We start from the raw sequence: 15,295 nt of genomic DNA, 5'->3' as shown, positions 1-15,295 counted from the left end.
TTTTTAATACAGATGGTAATATTAAGTTTGTTGAAAGTGGACCTTTTTATGCGAAGGCAATCACAGCTGGATGTAATACAAAATTGTGCGCAAAAACTATCAACACAGTCGACCTCAAACTTTTTTCTAAGTCTACGAGTAAACCACATCGAAAACTGAATGGCGGTAATGATGATGACATAACTTTTGTGCTTAGAAAACAAAAGTGATTACTGAGGTATTAAACGTTAATAGTAGAAAATAGCGGTGGTAACGTGCGTCGACAATGATCACGCAATGTCCAGTAATGTGTTAGATAATTTTAAAATAAACCTGTCGGCAGGTAGGACATGCTAACACTTGCATGCTACCGAATAATATCAAGTCTTGAGATTCTAGTTGTTTCTTAGTTATTGTATGAAAAAAGATAGGGTTGTAAACATAGGCATACCCCAAGGCAATTTTGTTGGCTATATACCTCTCTAATATTGAAATATCTCCGATGTAAGATGTGTCCTCACTGAAAAGTTTGCTAAACACCAAGAATCTTACAATCTAAGGAAAAAGTTAGTGTAAAGTTTACAAACACATTTTGATTCCCATAATTTTACAAATGAATGTTACGATTTAATTCGTAACCGAATCAAACGCTTTACTTAAACCTAAAATCGCTTCAGACACTGAATTATTTGTTAAATGTTTAAAACCTTGTTCCGTTTTGCAAGTTTTATTTTAAAAAGGCCAAATCAAGTATTAAGACTCATTTGCACCTTTTGAAACCTGTTTTTCAATATTAAATATATTATGTTCTTTGTTTAAATTAACTATTATTACTAAATGATGTTACTTAAGTTTTTTTTAAATCTCGGTTTTTATTTAAAAGATATTCCATTCTTATTGTGACTGGTACTATAGATACTTGTTTTAGTAGTATAAGCTAGACAATAAATGTTTTAAAAACATTAGGTGATCGTTTTTTATGCGAAAGATCAATTTGGTTTTCTATTTATTAATATTTTTTTCTGACTGAAAAGACTATTGTTCTTTTTTCAAGACCTTTTTAGGCCGTTGAAACTTACGGCGTAGAGTTTTAACGGAATGTTAGTGATGTGTTTTTTATCTTTGAACTGCACGTTGAATGGCATGAACTGAGATATCTTTGCGAGATAACGATAAGCATCTCAGCTTGCGATGCTGACAAAGAAAATAGTTTCACGTGATTATAATGTCAATGTTGTTTTATGCATGAGTGCTGCACAGTTTGACTTTAATTAACACTTGATCAATAAAAACTGTCAGAAAAAATAGTAATACGAAAGAAAGGGCGTCGGCGAGTGTTTTGAAAATTCAATCTCATTCTAAGCTACCGTTATGTTTATCTATGGTGCGGTCCACAACAGGTTTCGCGCGAGTTTCGACGCGATCGTCATCAATATTTACCTTTTCGTCAAGTTGAGGTCAAATCCCTTAATAAGAAGTTCTCCGTAAGAATGTTTTAAAACTTTCAGTCCAGTGAAAGTATCCTCGGCGTCTTCTCCTTTACAGTCTGGTGCACTCAATTCACAAAACACTACACTATGTGAACACCATTGGTATTTTGAACATAACACTATACTTTTATTTATAATGACATCACCGGAACCGATGATCGGTTTAGTTACGAAATGGTCGATATTATAGCGAGATGTGACGAGAGCGGGCGGAGGGCGCGCGTGCGGCCGCGTCGCTGCGCTGCGCGGGAGTTAGTGTGCCGGCGGCGCGGGCGCAGCGGTGAGCGGCGCGGCCTGCGCGGACGCCGGACTTTGCGCTCGTATTCGGAATGCAATCTCCCTCGCTCTCTCAGGCATGCGCGCGTTTTCTCCTATATGCCAGTTCGTCTCGTTTCCTCGCCGTTATGAATGGTTGTTATGCTATGCAGTTGTGCCCAATAACTCTGTGTAGTTGTGTTTTTTGCCCTTTTTTGCCGTTCCTAGTCCCTCGGACTGTTCATTGTTTACTGTTTTGACCTTTTGTCGTTCAGCAGTTTATGTTTCCTTATTCCTTTTTTTATTTGTTTTCAATGTACGTTCTTTGGTTTATTTAATCTTTTCGTAAAAAGTCGCAATGATTGGGTTATTGAAGTAATATTCTCGTTAAACAAGAAGCTAGCGTAAGTTAATGGCGAGTCACGATTTCGAAGCCGTTATGATGGCCGCAGATGAAAAGCATTCCAACTCAAAGGAGCGGTCGGCGGTCATTAAGATACTGATTCAGTGTGAAATATTAAACATCTAGAATGCAGCCTATTTCTGAACGAATGCTTATGAAACGTACAATTTATGGCACTGATTATAGTTAAACCGCTTGGAAATTTCCTCATTCCACGTGGGATTGAACCATGCTTGGAAAACATAAAATTACTTTGTTGTGGTTATAATGAAGGAATTTATCTCCTAGACGAGGTTTCCAGTATTGGTAGCACCTGTTTCATGTTCATTATACGTCGAACTTAAGCCAGCTCCTTACACTGTAATATAGACATTACGGTACCAGAACTAAACATAGCAGAATGTTCAGCAGAAATATTAACTCTTGTAGTGAAGTGTAAGGATCCAACGGAACATAAAAGCAATGTACTGAGAAACGTTAACGAAGTAACGATCGATCGTAATCTAAGTTCTGGTACATTTGCGCAAATAAACGAAGGATGTTGCACATGTTTGCTAAGATGCCATTCAGCGGATGAACCTTTTATTTTGAACAAAGTGTGTTACTTTGTTTTAGTTTCAAGTCCTTTGTTTCACAATCGGTCTGTGTAGGGCTTTAGCCCTTTAGGCGATGCCATTTAAGACTTCTCCGTATTTGGAATTTTCTTGTTCTTCGATTTCAATATTTCCTAGAATAAGAGAATTTGCTCTGTGGATGGATCCACTAATGTCTATTTAATATAGGTATAGCCCATTGCTCAAATAGTTAAAAAAAAATTAAACTCTTTGGAGAATGGAATTTCTGGAATATATTTTGTCATATTTCATTACTTTTCAGCATTCGTCGGCTGATTTAAGATAAATTTGTATATTTTTCATACATAGTTTCCTTAACGAGACTTATTCACGAACAAAATATATTTGTCTAAGAAAATACAAAAGAATATATTCGGAGGGAAGAATAGGTGTCAAATGACATGTCCAAACCGCGTTTTGTTGGAGACGATGACGGCGATAACGATTTGTTTAGGACAAATTTACATACATATGGGAAGACAGCTGAAGAAAATAGCAAAGATGAAAAAAGAGGCAAACAGGTTTTCTGGTTATCTTTTAGCTTTAAGTAGTTAATCAGTTACCAAAATTGGGATTACCTCTCCTTCTCTTTATCCTGGTGGTTATCTTAGATGCGTTATAATTCCCAAATTGCTCTACTTTCCAGGTGGATTAATTGTTGGAAAAATATAGTTACATAATATACACAGGGAAATCATTAATCAACACCCATTTATGAGGTTTTCATTTACACTAATTATCTTACATTACACTCCACACCTTGTTTTCGTTGTTTTGCATAACGACAGACCACAGTACATTATCGACTGTATCTAACTATCTACCGTCCTTCATACGTCTAACAAGGTTTTAATTGGCTGTCAGAAATGTTACCTACTCACCTACATAAGCTACATACACAAGACACAGAAAAAAAAGTTCACAGATGTTGATTACTGTGCCGCCAAGTGTAACATTAAGATTTTAAATTGTTCCGAGAGACTTTTTAAGGTAATTTTTTCGTACTATGTAGAGAAAATATTTGGATGTGTGTTGAAAGTTTTTGATTAATGTAATTATAAAATTACTTGCAAAGACGTCAGTCTTTGACAGAGAAGAAAAATATGCTGCTGAAATGTGAAACTCCTGTTTTAAAAAACTACTATAGCTGTAATGAATTTAATAAATGTGTCGTGGGGAATTTCATAAACAACACGCACAAAGACACGCAGACTTTGCAGGGATCGAACTCGCGACTTTGCTCAGGTCAGCTGCAAGAAGACATTTCTAGACAAACTATTTACCGCATACAGACCAAACATTAGATGTCGTTTTTTTACCTCGACTCGAGTCAGAATTGGCTACAAAACACGACATTATTAGCTTAGTCACGCGATATTCAATAAAAGTGTCAGATTCCAACGGATATTTGCGCAGGCGAATAGTAAAATTTGACACCACCAGATGACATTGAATTATTTGATATGGTTGAAAAGAGTAACACTAATTACATAGCAGTTCGTTTATAAAGTAAATTAGTTTTTATAAAGTAAAAAATATCACGTAACCAATGTTGGAACTTATATTTTTTGCAATTGCGTAATCAAAAAACTACCTGTTGGATAAACATCCCGTTTAGGTTGTCTAGTTTGTCTAAACAATCATAGTAGTTCTGGGTTCCAAGTCTTTCCAACTGTTTTTAAAGAAACATTCTAGCTTGCACCTAATGCTGCGAGATTAAAAAAAAAATTCTCGTTTCATCATCTCATCTCATCCTATAGCCGTCCACTGCTGAACGTAGGCCTCCCCCAAAGAGCGCCAACCATCCCGGTCCAGGGCAGCCCGCATCCATCCGTTCTCGTTTACAAAAAGAGTAATGATGAATATATGGTGTAGCAAAACTTACTTAATATCCAGAATAATAAGACCTAAGTCACTTAATTAAAACCAAAAAAATAATCTCAAGCTATTGAGAAATGCACGTCAATATAATAATAGACACCTCAGGCGGTTTTTTGCGTGCGAATCCGGTCAGAGACCAACCTGGTCTCGTTTACACCATCATCAATTATCTTTAATTTACTTTTAACCGTTCCAATTAATGTAAATGGATCTCCAAATATGCGTTGGTTTTATTCTGTCGTTCAAGATTTATCTAAAATACCTGGGCCTTGAGAACAGTTAAGTTTAGTGTCATCTGCCAATTAGACTGTACTTCCGTCGCGTCATGGCTTCCAAAGATTTCACCGGTGATATTGTCACGCTCGGCTATTACGGTCTAACCACAAAAATTTTGAGTACAGCTTTTTATTTATTCTGTTTTTGGTGAAGTCATGAGGCATTTCAGAAATTTTATTTTTTATATAAACTGTAGCCCACTAAAAAATCTGAGGTTACATTATGTGAGAATAATCATCAAAATAGTTTTTGTGAAATTAGGATGCATTCCTTTTTCCCGCGTTTTTTTTTGTAAATTCACGGTTAAAGAGAAAACCCGTTAATCTTTTGAAACGGATTCACTGAGCATCAATCATTTTAAGAAAAAAAACCAAGTGCATTTGAATCCCATTTAAGTAACAGCAAGCGTTGAGTAGTTTACGAACACTAAAGAAGCAAAATTAAATACAGCAATAAAGCGAGTAATTACTCTTTCTTATCCACTCCGTTAGAAGATAAAACAACAGTTACAAGTTCAGAAACTTCTTACAGTTAAACTAAAATTAACGTATTTACTGCCAATTAAAGAGTGAAGGGTCAACTGACAATTTGTCGCGCTGCTCCGTCCCTTAGCACATAGCGACGTACTCAATTGGAGATGTGAATGGCCGAAGTTAACAAGAGGAACGTCCAGATATTACGTGTCAGTTTTGAGTTTCTTGGAGGGACCTGGTGACGGTTGATGAATTACGTTCTAGTTCTAGGGTTTAGTTTCCGGAAAGGGTTTGTATAGATTATTTTGAATAACTCATGATTCGTAGACTTGTCTTTTTTGTTTTAGCGATTTCTCTACGTTTTCTCTTACAGAAATATAACACTTTGTACAATTGATTGTTTCCCATTAGTTTTTTATTGGAAATGGAACGCAACCTAATTAGTTCCTGTATTTTGACAGCTAAGGTTGGCGTCCTTGTCGTCTTTTGTTACTCATCTCGTGAACAACTGTAAAACTTAATTTCGCTAATAAAACTATTAATCACGTTGCAAATATTCTTTATTTCATAAATTTTTTTAACGCTAACTTTACATCTGTAACAATCTTAATTTATCATGTCCTGTAAGAGGCATCATATCACGCTTTGCGTTGGCTTTCTCCTTCAGTAAGTTGCGGCGTAATTTGTGGTTGCACCCTACGTTACTAACTGACAACTTTTATTGGGACCCGCAGACATCTTATCTGGCTTCATCGACGTTTTTATTAAGATTAGCTGTAGGGAAGCTTTGCTATAGTCACATGTCTTTAGTTGGAAGTGGAGTTACCAGCAGCATCGGTAAACGAATATCAATAGCTTCAATATTATAAATAGACAAGAGAGAGAGGAATAAGTATGAATTTCTTGTTGCTGATGGCAAAAACAACATACTGGTAAAATTGCCCAAAATGGCGTTTAAAAATATATTCAGACCAAGAAATCGATTAGGTAGAGCAAAACTACACGTTTCGGGCACACGAACCTGATTGCCCTGTTATTAGTTCAAGTAGGGCCGAGGGCCAATTTACAAAATCTACGAACTGCGGTTTCTGCTCACGACAACACTTAAAGATGATCAGAGCACTTAAAGGTAGGAATCTGAGTAAGAATTACCTGGTCATTATTAACTTCAGAAAGTACTTCCTTACAAAAAAACCGAGAAAATATTTAGGGCCTTTGCAGGGATTAGGATCACATGAATAATACACATCCACAGCGTATTCGTGTTACAACCATACCACGAAGAGAAGCCAGCAAGCGCAGTGGGGCCCATAAGCGCTGATGCCTACTGGGCCATCGTGATTGTCCTAAATGCCGATGCTCCAGCACACAAAGGGCAAACGAAGAAACATAGTGGGTTTTAGTCAGTAAAAGTGTGAAACTCCCATCCGCTGAAACCAAAGCTGAAGGTCGAGCTCAGTGACGTACCATGGAAGAGGCCTATGTCCACAAGTGGACTGACACCTACTGATGATCATGATGATTCCTATCTTTATTATAAACATGAATGTATCTAAACTTGAGACAAGTAAGTAGGTTAAGAGCAGCTCGCGAACCGTTGCGATACGGTTGCATCTTAAATGAATGTGTTTTCGCTTTCGACGTAGTTTTGGGGACTCGTCACGGTGTGATGGGTTTACGTTAAAATGTACGGTTAAAAATGTAAACAATACAAATATCTTTTGGATTTGTAAGAAATTTATACTTGTTTTTTTTTTTTATTTGGGTATTTTATTTCGAATGATGGCTTCTTAGTTTGTTACAGATTAATTTAGGTGCTTTCTCGATTCATTCTTAAAGTTTTTGTCTGCCTGCCAATATTAACTGATGCAGGTATTGCTCAGTTTTTTTACCAACTCCTTGTTGATAAAAAAAAACTTGGTTCTTATCTAAATCTTGCTTTGTTAAGATTATTAAGTCATACAATTATTACGAGGAAGTAGTTGCCCATATATTATTACATTCACTTAGATATTTAAAACAAATCTGTTATCACCTGATTCTGCTTATTGATATGACATTCGAACAATAAATCCATTTGATCAATAGAATCAAGATATGACCATGAGCACAAGGTTGTCAAAGTGCAAGGAAGTACACAATGACTTGTCAGAAATCAATTGTATTGTATTAGTTTAAATAAAAAATAATTACTGAACCAAAAACGTTATTTTTTTTATAAAAGTTGCAATTTTCGTTTTATCTAGCCCATGGTGTCCCACTGCTGGGCATAACTTTCAACCTAGTTTTTCCATGATTCTCTTTCATGGGCCACATGTAACCAGCCCGCGTAGTAAGCGTTAAATCATAAAAATAATTTAGCAAATTATAAAAAAATAAGTTAATGAGTTATCTGGGAAATATAATTTAAATTCAAAGGTATTTATGGTAGGGTAAAGCAGGGTAACAGGGCTGTGGGGTAAATAGAGACGAACTTTTTGAAACGATTACTACACTCTTTTACTACATCTCTCAAAATGTGTGGTCTCTCAAAAGACTGTGACAGTTGTGCGAGCAAGACAGCGCACGACACGATATAGAGCGACATCTATTTTCTACAAAAGCAACAATTTTACTTTAAGTGACGCGGACGGTGGTAGATTCTCAATAGTGTAAGTTGTTTTTGTTTCATGCTCAATCATGGATGACCATTATTACCTAAATAAAATAATGTTATTATACGATTCTTAGTATAAAATAAAAACCTTATTTCACATGGACCTTGTCATGATTTTATTAGTAGTGATCTTGCAATCACGGTCGAGTCAGATGATGAAAAGATTTGTCTGTCACATGACAAATATTTCGGTACCTGCCAAAACAAAGCTTTGGTTTCTTATATTTCAAAACAAAATTTCATGCAACTTTATTTATGACACGAATATTGTAGTCATATTAGTTTTAGTTTTTTTTTTTAACAAAAGCCAATGCAGTTCAAAATGACTTCACATTACCACATTATTAAAGTGTGCCAAAGAAAATTATATCTTAATACAAAAAAATATTTATTAATAGTGACGACTTATAGAATGCGTAAGTTTTATAACTGGAGAAATAGGTTTACGTCCAAGAATTGGCGATAAAGGTGCGTGTGGTTAGTTTTATATCGGAATCTAAAGTAGGTTTGTTACCGAGTTTATTGGTTCCAATTTTACCATCTAAACTTGCCCCAAGAGGTCTTTATGAGCTGATGGTAGAGTCCCAGGATTAGTATGTAAAAGGTATTGCCATTGTACCCTAACATTGTATGTATTAAGAATCACTGCTGTAATTCCATGGTGTACAATAAAGAATATTCTAATCTCATCTAATCTAAGGTTTTATCTAAGACTAGTATGACATAATCAAAGATGCAAGAAAGATATTAAAGAAGCTTTTAAGTGTGAATATACATCAATACATGGATGACAGATACAGATAATGCCAGTTTTGCAGGACATTTTTCGACCAAAGAATTTTTGTTTTTATATATAAAACCCAATAAAAAACATTGGCATTCTCAACAAAGGTTTTGAATTTATGTTTAGTGAGTTATCGTGTTCAAATGAATAATCAGTTCTTGACCAACTCCGGTTTAGTCATACAAACTCTTCAGTCAATCAAAGAAAAATATCTGTTTGCTTCACGTTCTTGGAATCGTGCGTCAAACTGTCATATCTTTGATTATCGTTTTCCGCTTTATCAGTTAGTTTTATCATAGAAAATAGTATTTTATGATTTCTTATTCGACACAAAAAGTTTTGACACTAAAGGATTAACAGCACTCATAAAAACGTCTATTGTTTAAAATATGTTAAGATCTTAAATTTAAATTATTTCACGACGGTCTACACGCTTATTTTTGGGGATTGTCCGACTAGTTTTGGGACTCAAGCGAAGTCCTTGATCATGAGCTGACGCAGCGGGCGAGTGAGTTGAAAGTTCAACTCGACCACGTTATCAATATATGGAGTGAATGAGTCCCATTAAAAACGCTTGGCAATCTAGTACTAATCTACCTCTATGCAATATAATCACGGTCTATTTTCTTTATCATACTTAGACGACTTTTAAAGTGACTCATTTTTTTTTCTTTTTCATTCAAATTTCTACCATTCAACTTTCAAAATACAAAATCCGTGTTACGTAATACACAGGAAAGTCATATCGTTTAAAGATATCCGCGGGATGAGGTTATATGTGTTTCGTAGTTTCCGGCCCCGATTGTGAGCAATAATGTTTCTTTACACCTCAGGGATGTGAAAGCGGTAAGTAGGCCGGAATACATACGTTTAACGTTATTAATTGAAGCAGGAGTTGAGAACCTTTTATTTAATTATTTACATACTTTAGTGACTGCGCTGTTTTCAATTCTTCACTTGCGATTGAACATTGTTTTGTCGAATAATATTGAAAACTGTTTTTAAAGTAAAGTTGCTGTAGTTTGTAAGTACGACTACCAGTCTACGCCTATGGCTAAATTGCTATCTAAGGTTGAAATTTTGAGAATGTAATCAGTTGATTAATTCGTCAATAGTGTTTGTGTATGCCATTAAACTCACATAATTTAAAATCTATATATATAAAAATGAAATGCTGTTCGTTAGTCTTACTAAAACTCGAAAACGGCTGAACCGATTTGGCTTTTTTAGTCTTGAAGTATTCGTAGAAGTCCAGGGAAGGTTTAAACGGTGAGAAAATTCGAAAAAAATGCGGAAAAGGCGAAAAAATAACAAATTTAATTTACTAAGGTAAAGGCACCGCATTTCGATATTGTAAAAAAAACGGTCTTATCAAAGCAAGGTCTTATTTAATTAATAATTTAGCTGTTTTTTTAATAATTTATGTACACACACAAATAGTCTTACAATTAATGATGGCTTTAGTATGTGTAGGTTTTCTAATAATCGCTCAGTTTAAGGCTAGCAGCTACTTGAATGCATGTTTCATACTAAATTTGCTAAATAGTGTTTAAGATGATAGTTTTATATTAGGTGCCTTTACCTTACTTTCCTGTCAAACATTTGACATATTTTGATGTCTGTCATAGTTTGAAAAGTAAATTAAAAGAAGTCTTTATTGTTTTATATATTGTCATAAAACCTACGTAGTAGCCAGCGGACCAGTCACTTACATTTTACTTGATCAGGTAACTTCGCAATAAAACTATAACCATGACTAAAAAAAGGTAAATCTTTCCCGACGTTTCAAAGGAGCTAAAATATGGAGAATCTATCGAAGAGCGTCAGGAGAGAAATGATGCTGTTCGGGAACATCAGGCTGCAACTCGCTCCGTAGCGTTAATTGCGTTTCATATAAACTAATCTTTGATAGCCAAATCACTGCTGTTACGAATAAAGCTTATCGCCTACTAGGGTTTGTGTTGAGGGTTTCTAAAGATTTTAAGCGCTTATCTACATTATTACTCCTGTATAAGACCATTGTAAGACCCATTCTCGAGTATGCATCTATAGTGTGGAATCCGCAATACAATATTTATATTGATCAGATACAAGGTATCCAAAATAAATTAATGAAGCATTTGACATGGAGAAATAATAAACACCCCATAAGTCTACCTTATTTACCCACTCTACAGGCCCGGCGTAATGAACGAGATTTATTATTTTTATATAAAATTGTTAGAAATCAAGTTGACTCTTCTTACCTCCTAAGCAAAATAGGTCTGAGATGCCCGCGTTTTAATGTTCGTGACAAGTCTTTGTTTTATACGCCCACTACCCGAACTAATTATGGTAACAACTTATTTATAATAAGATCCTGCCGCTTGTACAATAATCTAATTAATAATAGTTGTAATTTAGATATATTTTATATCTCTTTGCCCAAATTTAAAAAATCTGTTCACGACTGTCTGGTTCATGCTTCTAGTAATTAATATTGTTTCTCGATACGTAGATGTAAGGTAACTTCTATTTTTTTTTATCTAAATTGTTTATATTTGTTTGCAATTCTTTTTAAATTTTATTCAGTTTCGCATTTGGCGCAAATGTTTTAATTTAGTGTGGAAACTGTTCTGGATTGAGTACTGTTTATTTTGTATGTATTTTATTAACTATATTACATCTGTTTGTTTCCCAAATAAAATAAAAAAATAAAAAAATAAAATAAAAAAAAAATATCTCAGCGTATCTACGCATCTGCTTCTAGATCTCTAGAGGCAAGTGCAGAACATGCGCGACAGTCCGCTGATCGTGAACGCATTGTATCGCGAGTCGGAGACTTTTACTGATAGAAAATTATGCTTGAGTTCTCAGCGAATTTGCATATCTACTAATAAGTCTTTTGAAACAAGTGATAAACGTGATGGTCAACAGTTTGACCGAGATAAACATAAATTGTACCGAAAACTCACACACTAAAATATTCATAATCAATTAGAAAATCAGAAAGAAAGAATAACTGGAGAACGGCATTAAGAGACAGAAAAAGTGCGCAACGAACATTTGAATTCTGATCGCCTTCGGCATTCTTTGAACAATGTCAAAATCATCTGACATAACGTATCGGATGTGTCTCAAAATGTTGCCGCAAGGCATGGTGACCTTTCTTAGGTTGATAAGGAACGGAGTGCATTTTCCTATACTCCTATGATTGACTGCGCTACAGATTCCGACATCAGATATGGTTCGGTATATATTATGAAGGTGTTAAATGGCAAAAAGAAACAAACGTTATGTTCTTCTCAGTTGGGAAAGTACGTATTGAAATATTAAAAAATCCTTCAGAAATATTAAGAGTGCTAAGCGGTGACCATTCACATTCCATCTTTTGGTGCAACAGATTTAAGAAGGCCGATTTATGCTGACATTGAATGTGCAAGCCCAAGTTTACCACCTTATTGGTCATGATTGCCTAAAAATTAACCAAAGGTTTTACAAATATATTTCGTATCAAATTATCATGACCAGAAACAACACGAGAAGATGACCCACCGGCTCATATTTCTGACCGGTAGAAGCACGCGATCGGTGAGGAAAGGATTGAAACACTCTACCATCATCTTGAGGACTTGCTGCCACGTCCCCACGCTATTAGACGACTTTGTTTGGGTATATACAGTGTGTATGACAAAACCCTGTCCAATCTTTGAAGGAAAAGTGGCTTGCCAGAGGTGCAAAAAAAAATAACATGACTTTCTATTAGTAAAAGAATTTTCGAAATCGGTTCAGCATATGTTGAGATTATCCGCCCAATGTCACAGACTCACAAATTTTACCTCTTTATGATATTATTTAAAAAACATTAAAAACATTTTCCTTAAGTTTAATTTTTCCTATTATAAAGCTGAAGAGTTTGCCACGCTTGAACGCCCTAATCTCAGAAACTACTGAGCGGTATGAAAAAATATTTCAGTGTTAGTCCATTAACTCAGGAAGGCAATAGGATATATATCTACTATTAATCTATGATTAATAGGAGCAGATCAGTAATGAAATATGTTACAACTAAGGGCAGAAACGCAAAAAACTAATCCGATTTAAAACAAAGTTATATTTTCGAACCACGCGGACGAAGTCGCGGGTAACAGCTAGTATATGTATATAAGTATGCCGTATTCCGAATGTTACCAACCCCTGGACTACAATCTTTATCGTCGTTGAGTTCATTAGCCGCCGATATTTTAGTTTAAACGTTCGTCAACTGTTCACAGCTTCAAGAGATTAACGGGAAAGCCGGATACTGGGGCCCTACCATCATATTTTGAAATAAAACAGAATCAGTTGTAGGAGCGAGACAGAAAATTACATGGTGTAGAGCAGTGTCTTGCTTCCACAACTACAACTTTTAATAAATGCCATCTAGTGTCAAAATAAGTTAAGCTTTTATTATGAGTACTAGACAACTGAAAAATATATTCATAAATTTCTAAATACTCGTTATAGATAGATTACACCTAGACATAAAACAAATGATCGTCCTCGTCACACAAACATTTGTCCTGAGTGGGAATCGAACCTCCGGTATAACAGTCTGGGATACTAACCACCAGACCAGGGCCCCGATTCCGCTCTTTTACAATGGCCGATGAATGAATGGCAATTGTATTAAATTTGAAATTATTCCTATTCCTAATAATTGGAAGATAATTGTATTGACCTTGTGTATACCGCCTTGCACTGAATTTCCAATTATTGTGTAGAAAAATGCTTAAGAAAATACGAAACTTGTCATTTTAAGCTAAATTTCATTCATTTATCGGTCGTTGTAAATAGCAGAATTGGGGCCCAGCAGGCCTTTTTTCTTTTAGTTTTACGGGAATCCCGGATACTGATCAAAGAATTAAAAAACCGTTTCTTATTTTTGGGTTTCGTAATAAGGATGGATTTGAAAGTGTGTCAGACGTTTCCAGTCATGTTGAACATTTTTTTTGTTCATTGTCTGAACAGATTATAAATATACAAGTGTATTTATAACTTGTCTGTACGTACGGATTTTATAGCTGCTGATAAATTCACGTGTCGATATCGGATTTATGTGGCTTTTGTTTTGTAATAATATATGATGATAGAGGAAAAATATTGGTTTTGTTATAACGGAAATGCATACCTATGGTATTGAAAGTTATATTTAAGTTTGAGATTCCGGATTTTCATTTAATTTGAGCACTTCGCAATTAACAAGCAAAATAAAATTATAATTACTTAATAGCTTCAAGAATAAATCAATTAGTCGACGACGATGACGTTATAATATCAAAAAGTTTTTTCAACTACCAATACCTTTTAAATACCAATCCTTAACTGAATTCAGAAGCAACTTTTTATTCTACTCCTTTAAAACAAAGGATCACCGAAGGAAGGCTACTTAAGGAAATAATTATAATAAAAAGTGCATGAATACTATCTACAAAATTAGTATCGACAACCAAAGAACAACACAACCCATTGATACCAGATAGCATTCACAGAAGCCATTCAGTTCACTCCATCGTGAATGAGTAAGACTGGCAGTCTTTCAAAATATTATGATTCAGTGATGACGCGTTGATAAGTGACGTCATAATGTGGTGAATCGGAAAGGGTCTTGTTAATCATATGTTTGGATTCGATTGGGAACGTGTCAAGTATTATTCAACGAATTTTGAAGGTGTGTTATGGGAGTAGGTTATGATGTCCGCCTTTCATATCCTTAAAGAAAAATAGACGTGTTTGCGGCAAAACTGTTTAGTTGTCTTAACTAACTTATGGTATTAAGCATTTCTTGCTTACACTGAAATTTAGTATGAGATGTTGAATGTGAAACTAGGTGAAAATTATTCATGTTAGATTTATCCTTTTTTCCTAGTTGACACTATAAAAAGTTTCTTTAAGTTAACACTTTTCTTAAACTCAAACTGTGATTAAAAATAATATTATCTAAAAAAGTGATAAAAATAGATGGACGGGAAACATAATAAGGAAACCGTCAATTTGCTAACATTATGTTTTCAAGTTCCTTAAAAACAATTTTCATTTCAATAACAGGCTAGAATCAGATAGATAAAAACCTCCAAGTAGGTATTTCACACAGTTTTAGCGACAAGAACTTTCTCTAGACACGCAGGCTCCAAAATTAATGAGATCTTTGCTACGTCATGCTTCGGCGATGAAGCTATTACGAAATTTATTTATTTATATTATTTAATACTAACAATCTTTTCGATCCTGCTTTTTTAAGTCGCACAAGGAAAAAGAAGAATATCTTACCTGTTATAGCAGGTTATAATCTATCTCTGCGCTACATTCCATTTAAATCCGTTCAGTAGTTTTTGCGTTAAAGAGTAACAAATCACAATCATACAAACTTTCGCGTTTTCATTATTATTAGTATTACGCAAGATACCGGCCAAATATTTATTATTATACAAGTAATGGCATGTACTTTGAATAAGCTCGATTTAAG

General features: G+C 34.8%; 1 protein-coding gene across 3 annotated transcripts in view; it reads right to left on the bottom strand.

Annotated features, from left to right (window-relative positions):
* LOC113505317 overlaps positions 1-15,295 on the bottom strand; it is a 101,072-nt gene that overhangs the window by 40,529 nt on the left and 45,248 nt on the right. The window contains exon 1 of one of the 3 annotated variants that reach the window (XM_026887949.1): positions 1,420-1,724. The exons of the other annotated variants lie outside the window; for them this stretch is intronic. The gene's annotated coding sequence lies outside the window, so the exon portion shown is untranslated. Of the gene's footprint in view, positions 1-1,419; positions 1,725-15,295 lie in introns of those variants that run through there. 3 annotated transcript variants of the gene reach the window in all.

This window comes from Trichoplusia ni, chromosome 25 (genome assembly GCF_003590095.1).
Source record: "Trichoplusia ni isolate ovarian cell line Hi5 chromosome 25, tn1, whole genome shotgun sequence".
Taxonomy (NCBI): Eukaryota; Metazoa; Arthropoda; class Insecta; order Lepidoptera; family Noctuidae; genus Trichoplusia; species Trichoplusia ni.
The sequence above is the reverse complement of the archived record's forward strand: the minus strand, read 5'-3'. Positions and strand labels throughout refer to the sequence as shown.